This window comes from Callithrix jacchus, chromosome 3 (assembly GCF_049354715.1).
Source record: "Callithrix jacchus isolate 240 chromosome 3, calJac240_pri, whole genome shotgun sequence".
NCBI classification, from domain to species: Eukaryota; Metazoa; Chordata; class Mammalia; order Primates; family Cebidae; genus Callithrix; species Callithrix jacchus.
In genome coordinates this window covers 85,661,301-85,675,597 of record NC_133504.1, presented here as the reverse complement: position 1 = coordinate 85,675,597, position 14,297 = coordinate 85,661,301, and the positions used below count along the sequence as shown (strand labels likewise).

At 31.3% G+C, this 14,297-nt stretch overlaps 1 long non-coding RNA gene across 3 annotated transcripts in view; it reads left to right on the top strand.

Moving 5' to 3' along the window:
- The first annotated feature begins 7,941 nt into the window (after positions 1 to 7,941).
- LOC118152220 (uncharacterized) overlaps positions 7,942 to 14,297 on the top strand; it is a 50,125-nt gene continuing 43,769 nt past the window's right edge. Inside the window, exons 1-4 of one of the 3 annotated variants that reach the window (XR_013533417.1) lie at positions 7,942 to 8,658; positions 9,069 to 9,097; positions 11,010 to 11,075; positions 11,381 to 11,472. This is a non-coding gene — a long non-coding RNA (uncharacterized LOC118152220). The remainder of the gene's footprint in view (positions 8,659 to 9,068; positions 9,098 to 11,009; positions 11,076 to 11,380; positions 11,473 to 14,297) is intronic. The other 2 variants (XR_013533415.1, XR_013533416.1) reach the window with 2 other exon arrangements.

Genomic DNA, 14,297 nt, shown 5'->3' with positions numbered 1-14,297 from the left:
ACAATTTGTATGAAGGTAACAGATACTTCATTTAAGGAAAATCTGGAAAAAAAGAAAACTTGTATGTAAACTAACCAGATGTTTATGATTAGTTCCTAGTTAACATTACCCAGCTGGCTAAGGATGATTTTTATGGAGGGAGAGCATTGTAGAATGCCACATGTTTAAATAAATCATGAATACAGCAGACATGATCCTGGGGCAAAAGAGCTACACATCCCATTTTAGGTAACCACTTCAAATCACACCATTTAACATTAGAACAGCCATTACTCCCCAACACAGTATCTGTTTCCAGTTTCCTCCTACATTTTGATGGGCGTTGTTATGTGTCAGCTTGCATTCTGTTTTCCAGTGTTGTAACACATTGTATGGGTTTTTGTGCCAGATGAAGTCCATTACAATATTATATATTAGTATCACTGGGTTGGGAAAACATATTCAATAATTATTTTAAATTAAATATCTTCTTTGGAAATAGGTTGTTATTTTGTTGAGATATCTGTTTCAAGGTCCTGTATCCCAATATCAGTTATAAAGCCATTCCTAACTAAATGTGATTTAAGTAAAGCTTTACATTTTCATTTCATTCAAACATTAAATATGTATATTTGAACACCAAATATTTAATTCAATGAAGAAGAAATACAAGAAGAAAGAATTATGTTGCTTCCTTAATACTGAATCATATTTTATGACGTTAAAAACTTTAAAATCGTTTTAATGGCTGCATAATATTTAACCCACAAATAAGGTAAAAAATTAAGAAGATCTAAAGTATATATTTAAGCTTATTGGTTTATTAGTTATGACAAATGTGCCATAATAATGTAAGATATTAACAATAAGGGAAACTTAGCACAGGACAAATTGGAACTCTACTGTCATTTTAACATTTTTGCATATCTAAAACAATTTTTTTTTGAGACAGTGTCTCACTTTGTCACCCAGGCCGGAGTGCAGTGGCACAATCTTGACTCACTGCAATCTCTGCCTCCTGAATTCAAGAGATTCTCCTGTCTCAGCCTCCCCAGTAGCTGGGATTACAGGCCTGTGCTACCAAGCCTGGCTAATTTTTGTATTTTTAGTAGAGACAGGGTTTTACCACGTTGGCCAGGCTGGTCTAGAGCTCCCGACCTCAAGTATTCCATCTGCCTTGACCTCCCAAAGAACAATTCCAGAATAAAAAGTTTATCCAAAAAATACTTAACTATTTTAAAACTAGGCATTTATTTTTTAATGCATCTTTATGAACATGAAGCTTTGTTTACTGTTTTTTAAATCACTTCCTATTGGATTATTTCGTGTGTGTGTGTGTGTGTGTGTGTGTGTGTGTGTGTGTGTGTGGAGAAAGAGTCTTGCTCTGTCGCCGAGGCTGGAATACAGTGGCACAATCTCAGCTCACTGCAACCAATGCCTCCTGGGGTCAAGTGATTCTAGTTTCTCAGCCTCCCAAATAGCTGTGATTACAGGCACACAGCCCCACATCTGCCTCAGCCTCTCAAAGTACTGGGATTATAGGTGTGAGCCAATGGGTCCAGCCTATATTTCTTGATGTTTAGTTATTATATCAAAGTATGAATATTATATACACATCAAGAGATCATTTTAGAGAAATGCTGTATAGATTTACATTCTCACCATCAATGTATAAGATTGTCCTTCATTCTGTATTTCCCCCAATAATTTATTATGAAAATTTTTCAATGTACCAAAAATAGAAATAACATTACCCTGAACACTGTATGTCCACGTTCTAGATTCTCCCATTGGCCTCCACATGCTATGTCCATGGCTCTATCCATCTATTAATTCCTCATATTTTTATGCATTTCAAATAAATTTCAAACTTCTGTTCACTTTCCAATACATACCTCAGCATATATTAATCAGTTTAATATTTAAAATGTTTTTATGTCAAATATACACTACAACACCTAAACTTAATCATGTGCCCTTGACAAATGTATATACTTGTGGAACCAAAATCTCTCCTGAGACATAGGTCATCACCATTACTCCAAAAATAGTCTTTATGCCCCTTCCTGGTCAGTTCCCACAACTACCTGAGGGAACAACTGTTGATTTTTTTCATTACAGATTAGTTTTGCTTGTTGTGGATCCTAGTGTAAATGAAGTTGCACAATAGATATTCTTTTCCATAAGACTTTTTTTATTCTATGTAATATTTTAGAGTTTCATCTATTACATGTTATCAGAATATTGCTGTTTCTCATATATATTATAAAGACAGGTAGATTATAAAGCCCATAAGACACTGTTACATGTTAATAAAATCGTGAAGAAAAATAATATTTTATAATTACCATTTTTAATGCTTTTTATTTCTTGAAGAACAATGTTATAGATTTTTATTTCAGATTTCATTATCCTGTTTATCTAGACTGTGAAAAACATTATCTCCAAATACAATTATTTTCTCCCTCTTAATATTTTATTTATTATATCTGTTTTATCTTTATTGATGTGACTAAAATATAAAGTAAAAATTGTGCTATTAACCATATTTGTTTAGTTTTTTTTGTTAATCCCTGTTCTGTTTACCTATTGTTGCATAACAAATTATTCCAAAATATGTTGGCTTGAAACTACAACCTATAAATGTTCACAATTTTTGAAAACTACTGGACAATCCTTTCAACTCACATAGAGTTCACCGAGGTTCTGGATGGCAGGAAGCTACAATATGGCCTTATTTCCATGGCTGACAGGTGCTACTGGTCACCAGCTAAGAGATCAGTTGTCATTAATTTTACTCTCCTCGCTGACTGCATTCAAAGCCAAATGAGCACAAAAGCAGATGAGCATCAAGGGAAGGGCAATTAAGCTTTACCTCCATATGAGGTGTGACTTGTGCATATAGGAAGGAAAGGGATTATTTGGAGCCATCACTGGGGACTAGGCACCATATCCTCTTAGTCTTATGCCACTAAACATGTTGTTGATACAGAATAGCCTTTTATTCCTAGTGTTCTACAGAAGTAGTATAATTAATTTTGTCATGTGTTATTATAAAATGAATTTTGAGATCATACATCCTGGTAGATTTCATAATATTAAAACAGCTTCGGGTTGCTTAAGTGTGTGGGTAAACAAATGTTCAAGAAGTAATTAATTACAATTTTATACAAGTTGTTACAAAAACATAAATAGAACAAATGCTACCCAACATTTGCAAAATCATAACAAATGCTTAACTCTGAATATCTTGTTTTATAGGATTAAAACTTTCCTATTATAAAATAGAAAACAAAACAAACCTTAAGTCCAAAAAAGTTTATGGATTTGATTAAAATAAATTAAGGTATCTAACAAAGAATGACATAGATAGAATTAATATGCAAATACCAGATGAGAGGGAGAAGAAATTTTCAATACTTAAAACTGACAAGAAAATATCTTATCTAGAATGCACAAATCCACAGAGTAAGATAGCAACTCTATTAGTAAAATGGGAAAAGATATAGTTAGTTTTCAAAAAATGTAAATGAAAAGTTTAAAAGGACCAAAGGAAATACAACTGGAGATACAGATTTGTGTAGCCATGCTGAAGTACAGTTTTGATGGTAGCACTTAATCAAATTAAGAATTCATAACTACAGAATCCAAGTTCTGCTCCTGGGATAATATCCTAGAGAAATTGACACAGAGGTCTATAACAGAGACATAATGAAAATATTCTTCCTAGTAACATTGCTGTAGGATACAGAGAGAAGAAATTAGATGCTCATCAATGGAGGTATGGATAAGTAAAATTTGGTGAACCACTGTGTAACAAAACAATTAGATGCAATGAATGAAATATATAGGAAGCCACATCAAGAGACCTTTTGCATATCATTTATATGCTCTAAAGTATGTGAAAGAAAATAATAGTATATTAGTAAAAAGACTTATTTCAAATGTCTTTGAATGTTGCCAATAGAGAAGAATAAGGATGAAGGGGAATGGAACATTAAAAAAAAAAAAAGAAACTTTCACAAAAATGATAATAATATACCATAAGGTATGGAGTGTTTAACTTGTCGCTTTTTTTTTTGCATTCTTTGAATTTTTTTAAAAAAGCTAGGATATGGCTATGTATTTGCATGCAATAATTTCTCAAGAAGAAATAAAAGTCAAAATTAGTACATGTTTGATAAATTCGAATCTGGTTGCTACATAAATAATATTAATCATTCTAGTTTTGTTCTCTTGTAATGTTTTGATTGCAACTAGCTATCTGATAGAATAATTGATTACCATTAAATCAAAAAGTATACAAAATATTCTTTTTTAAAAAATACACACTTAATGAAGAGACCATAGAAAATTTTACTGGGTCAGTACAAATATTCAGATACTATTTATATGATAAAGTATAAGGCAAATAGCTACCAAATGGAAGTGAATTCAGCGATAGTTAGAAGTAATCATTTTCATTGTCCTCTTTAATTCAAAGTATATTGTGGGAAAATTTAGAGAGGTGCTTTGCAAATTAAGTTCTTTCTTCTTTCTCGACAATGTTGTAACTCTATCTAAAAGGAAGACTGTAACAAGTTCCCTCCAATCACTTGGAAAGAATATTCTATGAAAGAGCATCATACCATTTTCATCTCATTGTGCAACCTCAGACTCTTCCCTAAAACCTGTGTATATAGCACAATTTGAACCAAACACCAAAACAGATCCTTTGTCACTCTTTCTGAAGAAAGAACTGAAGCCCTAATTTTATATTGTGACTACCTATTATATTTTTTTAAAATTTCATAAGGGAAAACTGACTCTACTGGGAGAGTAGTGAAATTACAGTTATAGCAATTTATTTAAAACATTTTTCTATCAAAATCTGATTAGCTAAATACAATTTTTTGTATTGTGATAAATTGAAAGGGATTAGAATAAACATTGCTCTCATCAAAGAAACTGATTATGTTTTGATTCTTTAAAATATAAACAGTCAAAATCTATTTACCTTGCAAATCATTCTTCATATTAATAAAAACTGTTAACCCCTTCAGTTATAAACCATTGACTATCATACAAATAACAAAGAAGCATGATTTGCTATGAAGAGCTCCATTTTTCTATGGAAATCTATCAAAACGACTTCATAGAGGTATGGGCATAATAAAAATGCAGTCCCTGCTGTGCCTGCTGGCAACATGCATGAATTTCAATTACACAGATTAGTTAAATACTAGCCTCTCAGCAGCATAGTTTATATTTCAATTACCACATTATATTAACTGAGAACAATTGCAAAAAGTACAAATTTCACTGCTAGCTCTTCATATCACAAATCCCTACTATGTGATAACAGATACCCATTATGATTAGTGACCAAGCATGTCACTGTTTCTGCAGTGTGCCAGGGCTTGGTACCTATATTCAGTTCACTCTCAGACAGCTAAGCATGCATCTCTCTTTGTTGCCCCTTGTTTCTCAGGGACAAACCCACCAATGTGCCACTTTACAAAAATCAATCATTAAAAGAAATAGGTAAATAAAGATGGAAGTGCAGTAACAGCAAAAATGATAATGCTAGAAAAGAAACCTGAATCAAATGTAAATGGAATTATAGAAGGGCTAATTGAATGTGAGCATGTTGGTATTTGACATTTGAGACTCTAGATACACAGCCAGAGGAACTCAGGGAAGACAAATTTATCAACCTAAATAAGGAAATAGTTGTGACAAAAAGGATCATAAGGTCCCAGTGGAAGTTATGCTACAAAACCACTTCACATTAAAGGAACTCTCAAATATTTCGTGACATTGTAAGTACAAAGAATACAATGTTGGAAGCTGATCCAAACTCAGAAAGAAATATGACAATTTATCAATGAATAAAAAAATGATCATTCTATAGGTATTGCCAAGTATATGATGAGAAGGCAAGCAATATTCAATATATACCTGATAAGTTATTTGCAAAGAAAACATTTTAGTTCTCATTGTTTCTAATCTTTTGAATTATAATATACTAAAAATGTTAGTTTTACTATTTTTATTTCCTTATATGCATATATATGTCAAATTTTTTAATGTTTTTCACATTTTGTTACATAAATTTTTAAAGATTATGATTTTTTTCTATTATTAAAAATCACTTTCAATGTGTCAGCTAGCACAGTAACATTTACAGTTCACACTAACAAAAGTGAAGGCTGCTTATATTTTGTGCATACTGTTTAATAGTTTACAAAATAAGTTTTCAAATACTATTTTAATTTATGTTCTTTGAAGTTCAGAGAGAAAGTTGATGATCTTCATTTTATAGCTGATGTAACTAGTTGAACTTTTGTTACATACCCAACATAAACATTCTGGTAAGAAATAGAATTAGGCCCCCTTGCAAACATGACGTTGTTTATATGCATTATTATCTATTCATATTTGATTGTATACCTACAATGTACTAGAAGCAGTGATCACCACTATGAACAATAGCGAACACTATAGAGTTTTATTTTCCTTGTAAACCTTGCTATCTTATGTCCATCTCTGTTTCTTACTTTCACATGGAAAAAACTGAATTCTGCTGAAAAAATTCGATGGCAAGAAAGTAACACAGAATATGGTCATTTTGTTCAACATGTCCTATGTATATTTTCTCAATTTAAGCCTGGAGCTCATATTCCTCTTAGGCCAAAAATGGTAAGTCATGTGACAATAACATGTGTTTAACCAAATGTATATCATTTTTTTCATCTTGCTATTTGGGTGTTTATTTAAAGTGTGATGTGGCACATGCTTTTATTTATATTAAAGAAATGTATTCTGATCTTTATCTCTAGGTGTAAGCCTCAAGTATATTTCAAAAAGAATGATAAAAGTTTGTGAATTTAATATATCTGGCACTATATATTAAACATGATACCAAATTTTTGACTTATGACTAATTAGCCTACAATTGCAAATATTTTTCTATTTAAGAAATAAAACATTTAACTCAAATTTCAACAATTAAGATGAAGCAAGTTTCAGCTGATTATAAAATGTTCAATTATCATTGGGCTCTATTATAAGAATGAGTAATTTAAAATAACAACATACCATGTTTCCATAGTTTCTCAATACCCAATTCTCTGCTCAGAGGCAATATTGGAAGGTGATGCCATTCAATGTATTCACAGTGATAACTCCTATATAAATATCATGTATGTGCATATATGTATGTACATATGTAACTATACACACATATAAATATATATGCAGAGAGTAATCAGACATGTTAAAAACAATCTGAACACAACAAAATATTTCAATATGTATAGATACGCATGCTGTTTCACAATTAAGCAACAATACTGCTGCAATAAGAAATTATCTAATTTATGGTCATTTTTAAATTTGCCATAAAATGAATGTATTTGATACTTATAATAAGCCTAGACAGGTAATTATTTTCATTCATATTTCCTTTTCAGCAATAAACTCACATTGTGTTTTATATTACTTATTTCATATTTTCCAAATATTAGAATCTCTATTTAATGTTTTTTCAGAAATTTTATGTTCATTCTCATATCTATTAACTGATATCCTGTATCAAATTCCATTAGCCCGATATTGACAGTAATGGGAGAGTCAAATTTTGCATTCATGTAATATTTTAACTTTAAAGAGTATCCATATTCTTTGATATTCAATATCAGGTATGTTATGTAGGATAAGCATTATCCTTGACTAAGAGATGAGTTTAAAACAAATAAAACCTTTTCACTATGTCACTAAAGGACATTGCCAAGATCAGAATCTGTGATTCTTTATATGTGGTCTCATAAAATTTTTACTGTAATATGTAAATTATATTATAATTATACTTTTAATATTTTTAAAGCCTCTTGTATCAAACCCAAAATGGTAGTTCATTTTATTCATTATACCTTCATTTATAAATTTCTGTTGTATTCAATCACTGTAACAGATCCTGAAAATGCAAAAGTAAATAAAATAGAGTTATTACCTAATGAATATAGTCAATAGGATAAATGCATACATGTTTTTATTTAACCTGACCAGCATTCTCGGTTTTCAAGGGAAATCTTTCAAAAATAATGTTCGTTCTATTATTAATGGAACTAGAGGAAGCACCCCTAAAAAAATGAAGGCAGCTAAAAAAGTACACATAAGACAGTGTCTCAGTCCATTCAGGCTGCTAAAACAAACACAATAGACTGGGAAGTTAACTTATAAGCAACAGAAAACTATTTCTCACAGTTCTGGAGGGTGCAAAGTCCAAGATCAAGTAGATTTGGCATCTGGTGAGGGTCTGTTCTGGGATGGAACTTTCCCACTGTGTCCTCACAGTGGAAGGGTGAAGGCAACTCTCTAGGGCCTCTTTCATAAGAACACTAATCCCATTTATGAGAGCTCCATCCTCATAACTTAATCACTTCTGGAATGTCCTACCTCTTAATACCACTGCATTGGTGATTAGGTTTAGACATATAAATTATGAGTGTACATAAACATTCAGAGCAGTACAGACAGGGTTTTTAAGAGTATCTAAGAATAAGGGTTTGAACCCCTGATTGTTTACAGTGAGTGAATCAGTCATTTGACATTCATCTTAATTAAAACTTCTTCTCTGTTCATTGCTCCTTTTGTACATCTCCTCATCTTCTCTTCCAAGAGCCATCTGCCTAATCAGTGAGTAACTATCATCTCTTTCCTTTCTAATGCATAACTCATACAAGCCATAATTAATGTGTGATATTTCAATTGTTAGTTTTTATAGATGTAGACAAATATTAGCTGGTTTGAAACTGAGATATCACAATGATTTAATCTTTCATTTAAAGCACATTTTAAACTTTGGTGCCTGTGAGTTAAAAGATTAATACCTTGACTTGTGTGTAGCTCCCTTGTCAAAATGGTCTTGTTTTTGTCCTAAGTTGGTATCTATTTCAATATACTTTATAGCTACTAGGTAAATATGACATTCAAATTTGATCCCCAAGGGAACAGAAAGCTACTGACATAGTACTATCACAAATAATAGACATTTGAAATAGTTTCCTTTTTGAGACTTATCTTTCTTATTTTTTTCTGTAATGAAGTCAAAGAATGCTGCTCTTGGTATATTTATGTAAGTAGAATTAAATTATGTCCCAATTATATTTAAACTTCTCTTTTATAAGATTATGTAAATATTTATATCTCATAGACAAAATTATTTTATCATGTTAATAAGAAAATGTATGTTTGATGAGGGTGGGAAAGTGACAAAAATATAACATCAGGAATGGAAATTATACACTCAGCCTTTGTTTATGAATTTTCATATATGATGCACAATGTGTGTACATACCTGTTGAACATAATTACTTATTTTAAATCTTAACTGACCTGTAGTTTTGCCCTCGTATACTTTTATTGTATTTTTCTTTTTCATATGTCTATACTTAATAAATTCACTTAGAAATACATGCTGCTATAACCAGTAACGTCCCCATACTTAGAAAATAAAAATAGAATATGCTAATTAAAATAACACAAGTAGAATTTCTGGTGCAATGACATGAACCTAAAGCAAACAGTATGGCTTCATTTACTAATTGGCTAGTTAAGTTCATCCTCATGGGAGAGGTTTACCAAAATGTGTATGAAAAACTTTTCTGCCACAATAATGTCATCATCCTAATTCTTTCAGACTGATGGGAACTAGAAGCAACTTTTCCTTCCCAGGGTGTGGCAAATGTGAAACTTTAAGCTGATTAAAAACAAAAACATCTCTTAAAACCATAAATCTTGTCTTTAACAGCTGTGGAACTAATTGTTCTCCATAGTGAGACAAGCAAGAAAATGAGGGAAAAAAAGAGATTCTTAACATTGCTATTGCCTTCTTTTTTAATATTGTTTCTATTATTAATTGTTTACCTTTTTCATCAAACTATAAAAATTCAGTTTCTTTTTTCTTTTGTCAAATAACAGAAAAAGAGAAATAAAGAAGAAAAATCAGAAGAGAAAGGAATATAGTGATTAGAAGAAAGCATATTTTTATAAATAATGACTTACTTTCATGTGGTATGAATTGTGATGTCACAAGTATATAAAAGTCAAGGATACAAAGAAGGTTTAGCTTAACTTTTTCTGTTAGAGACAAAAAGACAACTACTATTAGGCAAAATAAACACATATATCCATTCAACTATTTATTTATTCTCCTCCTCATTTCACAAATCACTCCGGATAGATATACTTAGTGCTGGATATGAAAACATTATGTAAAGAACTGAGTTTTATTTTTTCTTTTTGCTCAATGCTGCATAGGATCAGTTATGAAACGCCAAATAATATATTCAATATCCATGGCAGGATATGTTTCACAAATGTCCGAAATCTAGCACTAAATGCCATTACTGGACAGGAAATGAGTGCTTTGGTTAAGCAGGTCTAGAGGAAAATAGTATAAATTATACACTTGCACATTAATTAAGAGCAGTTAAAGGTTATTTGTGTAAATGGCTTCCATACCACTAGATTCTGAATGATGGGGGTTGATTGGATTTATCAATGATTCTCAATCACCTGACCCTTAATTACAGACGGCTCTCCAAACCTATAGTTAAGAGTATTAAAGTGAATGTTCCTGTCATCTGAATCATGGTGTGGAGTTGTTTGGGTCACCAGGTTAAAAGGGAATTCATTAGATAGACTTCAGGGAATAATGTTGGTGATCACTTTCTCTATTTACTACTGTTGTATTGAACAAGTTAATGTGTACATAAATAGCTTTTCATTAAATGGCTGAAGTTAATTTAAAATGAATGCTCCTTTATAATTGTAAAAGTGAAACTGACCTCATTACTATTGGCTTTTCTTACATCATTTTGCTGGATTAATTTTATTATAGTATGTAACTACTTGGGCATTACATCTGGAATAAAACAACTCTGTTTATCATAACTTTGAAATATTTTATTAATCCAAGGACACAACATATAAAACAGGTTTTACTTTTTTGAGAGTTAGAAACATAAAATTTGTCTCACTTCTAGGGAAAATTCTTGCCTAGGATTTCAAGGACTTATCATCAGGACATTAATAAGAGAAAATATGTGATGGTGAGTTGTTACAGGAATGTGAAATGATTTGGAAAACTTGTCTGGATATGTTGGGAAATCCAGATACTGTACAGAATGCAAAGTAAAACATCCCCACCCCTTCCCCACCTCACATATGTCCCCACCCAAAAGATGTTGAAAACGGGGGATCATGCTTTAAAAATAATTGAAAACTAGCCAGAGTATATTTGTGTGTATGTGTGTGTGTGTGTGTAGACAGAATATGTATATATGAATCCTTAAAAGTAGGTCATATAGAATCAACTTAATATTTTTCTTGATTCTTGTGATTCTGCTCCTTATAGGAATAAAATATGCTGAAACACATTGTGAAAATGTGTAATGTAAATAAACCACTCAATGACAAAATTCGAAAACAAAATGATAAACTAACCTGGTAAGTTTATGTCTTCCTCTACCCTTGCCACTACTACAAATGTTTTAGGTTTCTATTGACAGAAACACGAAGATTAAAATCCCAGTTTCATACATATATTAATTAATACTATGGTTTTATTGTGTGATAATCACTGTTTCTGAATCTGTTTCAAATTACAAACAAGTCTCATAGACATTATGCTCCAGAGAACATACCACTAACACACAGCAGGATAATATCACAGTGAAAGATTTCATGATGAGAACTAAATAGAACTCCATGTGGAAATGCAAACCTCCCTGATAGGATGAGAAAATATTGTGCTAACACTGCAACCATATTCAATAAAAAGTCTGTCTTAGAAAACTTTCAGCTTTGAGAAAATTCTTTAGGAGATTATCGTGCCTTATTTCCAAATGCATAATGCTTTAAATTCAGAAACAATAACTGCAATGAGACAGTTAATTTGTTCCTAACATTTTGCCCACTTCCTTTTTTGGGAAAAAATAAACACAGATAAGATCCATACTTTCTACAAGAAGTTCCAAGTAAAACACAGCATGGGTAGGACAAAAATAGCAAAACAGAAGTTCTTTGATACTTTGGGAAGTTTTTCTCTCATTAAGCAGCACATCAAGTAAAGAATATATTCATAAGATGTTATAAGAGAAAAAATGTTATGAAACCTTAATACTGTACATACTATATATATAAGATTGAAATTCTGCTAGATTTCCTCCATTAAATATATCTCACCTACCTCGCACATTTATATGTTAATTATATCTAATTCATAGGGGAAATTTTCTGTTGGAAAACCCAAGTGATAGAAAAGTGAACAGCTTTCCAAAAGAATTCCTTTTAGTTATTCAATTCCCAGTTCAGTGGCTTCCTTAACATCTTTTATAATTATGTGCTTTTTTTTTGAGATGGAGTCTCGCTCTGTAGCCCGGGCTGGAGTGCAGTGGCATGATCTCGGCAAACTGCAACCTCCACCTCCTGGGTTCAAGCTATTATCCTCCCTCAGTCTCCTGAGTAGGTGGATGACAAACGCCTGCCACTGCTCCCTGCCAATTTTTAAATTTTTAGTAGAGACTGGGTTTCACCATGTTGGTCAGGCTATCTCGAACTTCTGACCTCGTGATCCTCCCACTTCAGCCTCCTAAAGTGCTGGGATTACAGGCATGAGCCACCACGACCAGCAAGTTATGTGCTTTTTATGCAGTAAGTATTCTGAAGCATTCCTCCAAATATACAATGTCAGCATCATAATGGAGTAACATACATGTCAAGTAAAATGCACTTTTAATAATTTATTGTTTCCTTTTTTTTTTTTTTAGAGAGATGCATGTGTAGTAAGTGTGGTAAGCTTTCTATTAAAATCCCATTCAAGGAATCTTTCTGTAGGTCTAGTTTCAAAGTTAGTTATTGGATTTTTCCCTATATATCAAATACTTTTAGGTATAGTTCAAACTTTATGCCCAAATTGGTTTACTGATATTGTAATTAAATATTCAGTTTTTTGCAGACACCCATATTTTGTACATATACAGTCATAAATATTTATGTATACTGCATAGGGTCCTAATGTAGAATTATAAATTTAGTGCCCAAAAGGTACATTCACAATTTTATTGTTAATTTGAATCTATAAACAAGAAAAAATAAACTTAGAAACTTCAGCTCTATGTAAAATGATAAATCTGTTTTATAATAAACTCAGAAAAAAATCAATATTTTTAGATTTCAAACTAGAATATAAACTTTTATGAGTAAGAAGATAGTGTCACTTCAAATTACCTATTAAACTATAAGGGCTCATCAAGGAAAATATGAACAAGGATATTTCTACCCCTTTTGCTTATAGCTAAGTGTTTTCAAAATCCCTCTTAGTCCGGAGTTAGAACACTACACTAAGTAAGAGCATACGTTTTTAAATTTAAATTTAAAAATTAAACAATATAATTTTAAATTTAATTTAAAATGTTAAACACTATGGAAATCTTTGAGAGGAGATTTAATATTTTGTAAGCATATTTTTAAAATAAAATGTACATCCCCTAAAAGTTTACTATTGTAATAACTCTGTTCAATTAGGAATTCCCTGACTTTACAATGATTAGTTAAAATATCAAATTAATTAAAACATTTGAACTATTTTCCAAGCCATAATTCGATTTTGCTTCTTTTATTATTTATCATGGTACCCTGACTGTTCCACTGCACCATCCCTTCTTCTGTCTTCCTATAGATTCATAGACTTCTTTTTCTGTGATGGAGATTAAAATAATAGGACAATGTTTTATGTAGTTAACATGTTTTAAATACTGTTCTAGAAAGTAGCATTTTATATCTTTTGAATTGGAAAAATTTGATTCATCATATATAGAGTGTGGTATTGAGAGGAGGGAGGGAAAAGAGAGAAAGACACTGAGACATATGGATATAAAAACAATGATTAACTGTACTCTGTGGCAGCCTAATTCATCTTGAGTCTTAGAAGTTTGTCTCTGTGGCTGTCAAGGAGAGTTGAAGTGTAAATAGAGACACTTTGAGCCCACAATCCATTTTAAGGATCATAAGACTTATTAGTACATTAATGAAGAAGAGAAGTATTAAGCACGTAAGAACACATAAAAATTGATTAAAGTATCTTCAATTACTTATTTAGGCAAAAAATAGTATAAGAATAAAATTAATAACTTTACAAAGACTGTATTTTAAATGCTGCATTCATTGTTGAACTATTAATATTTTGCTTCTCTTTAATTTTTAAACTTAAAAATTTTAAACTACATTTGAAATTTTTCTTTTGCAATAGTCTACACAAAACTTGCCAGTAG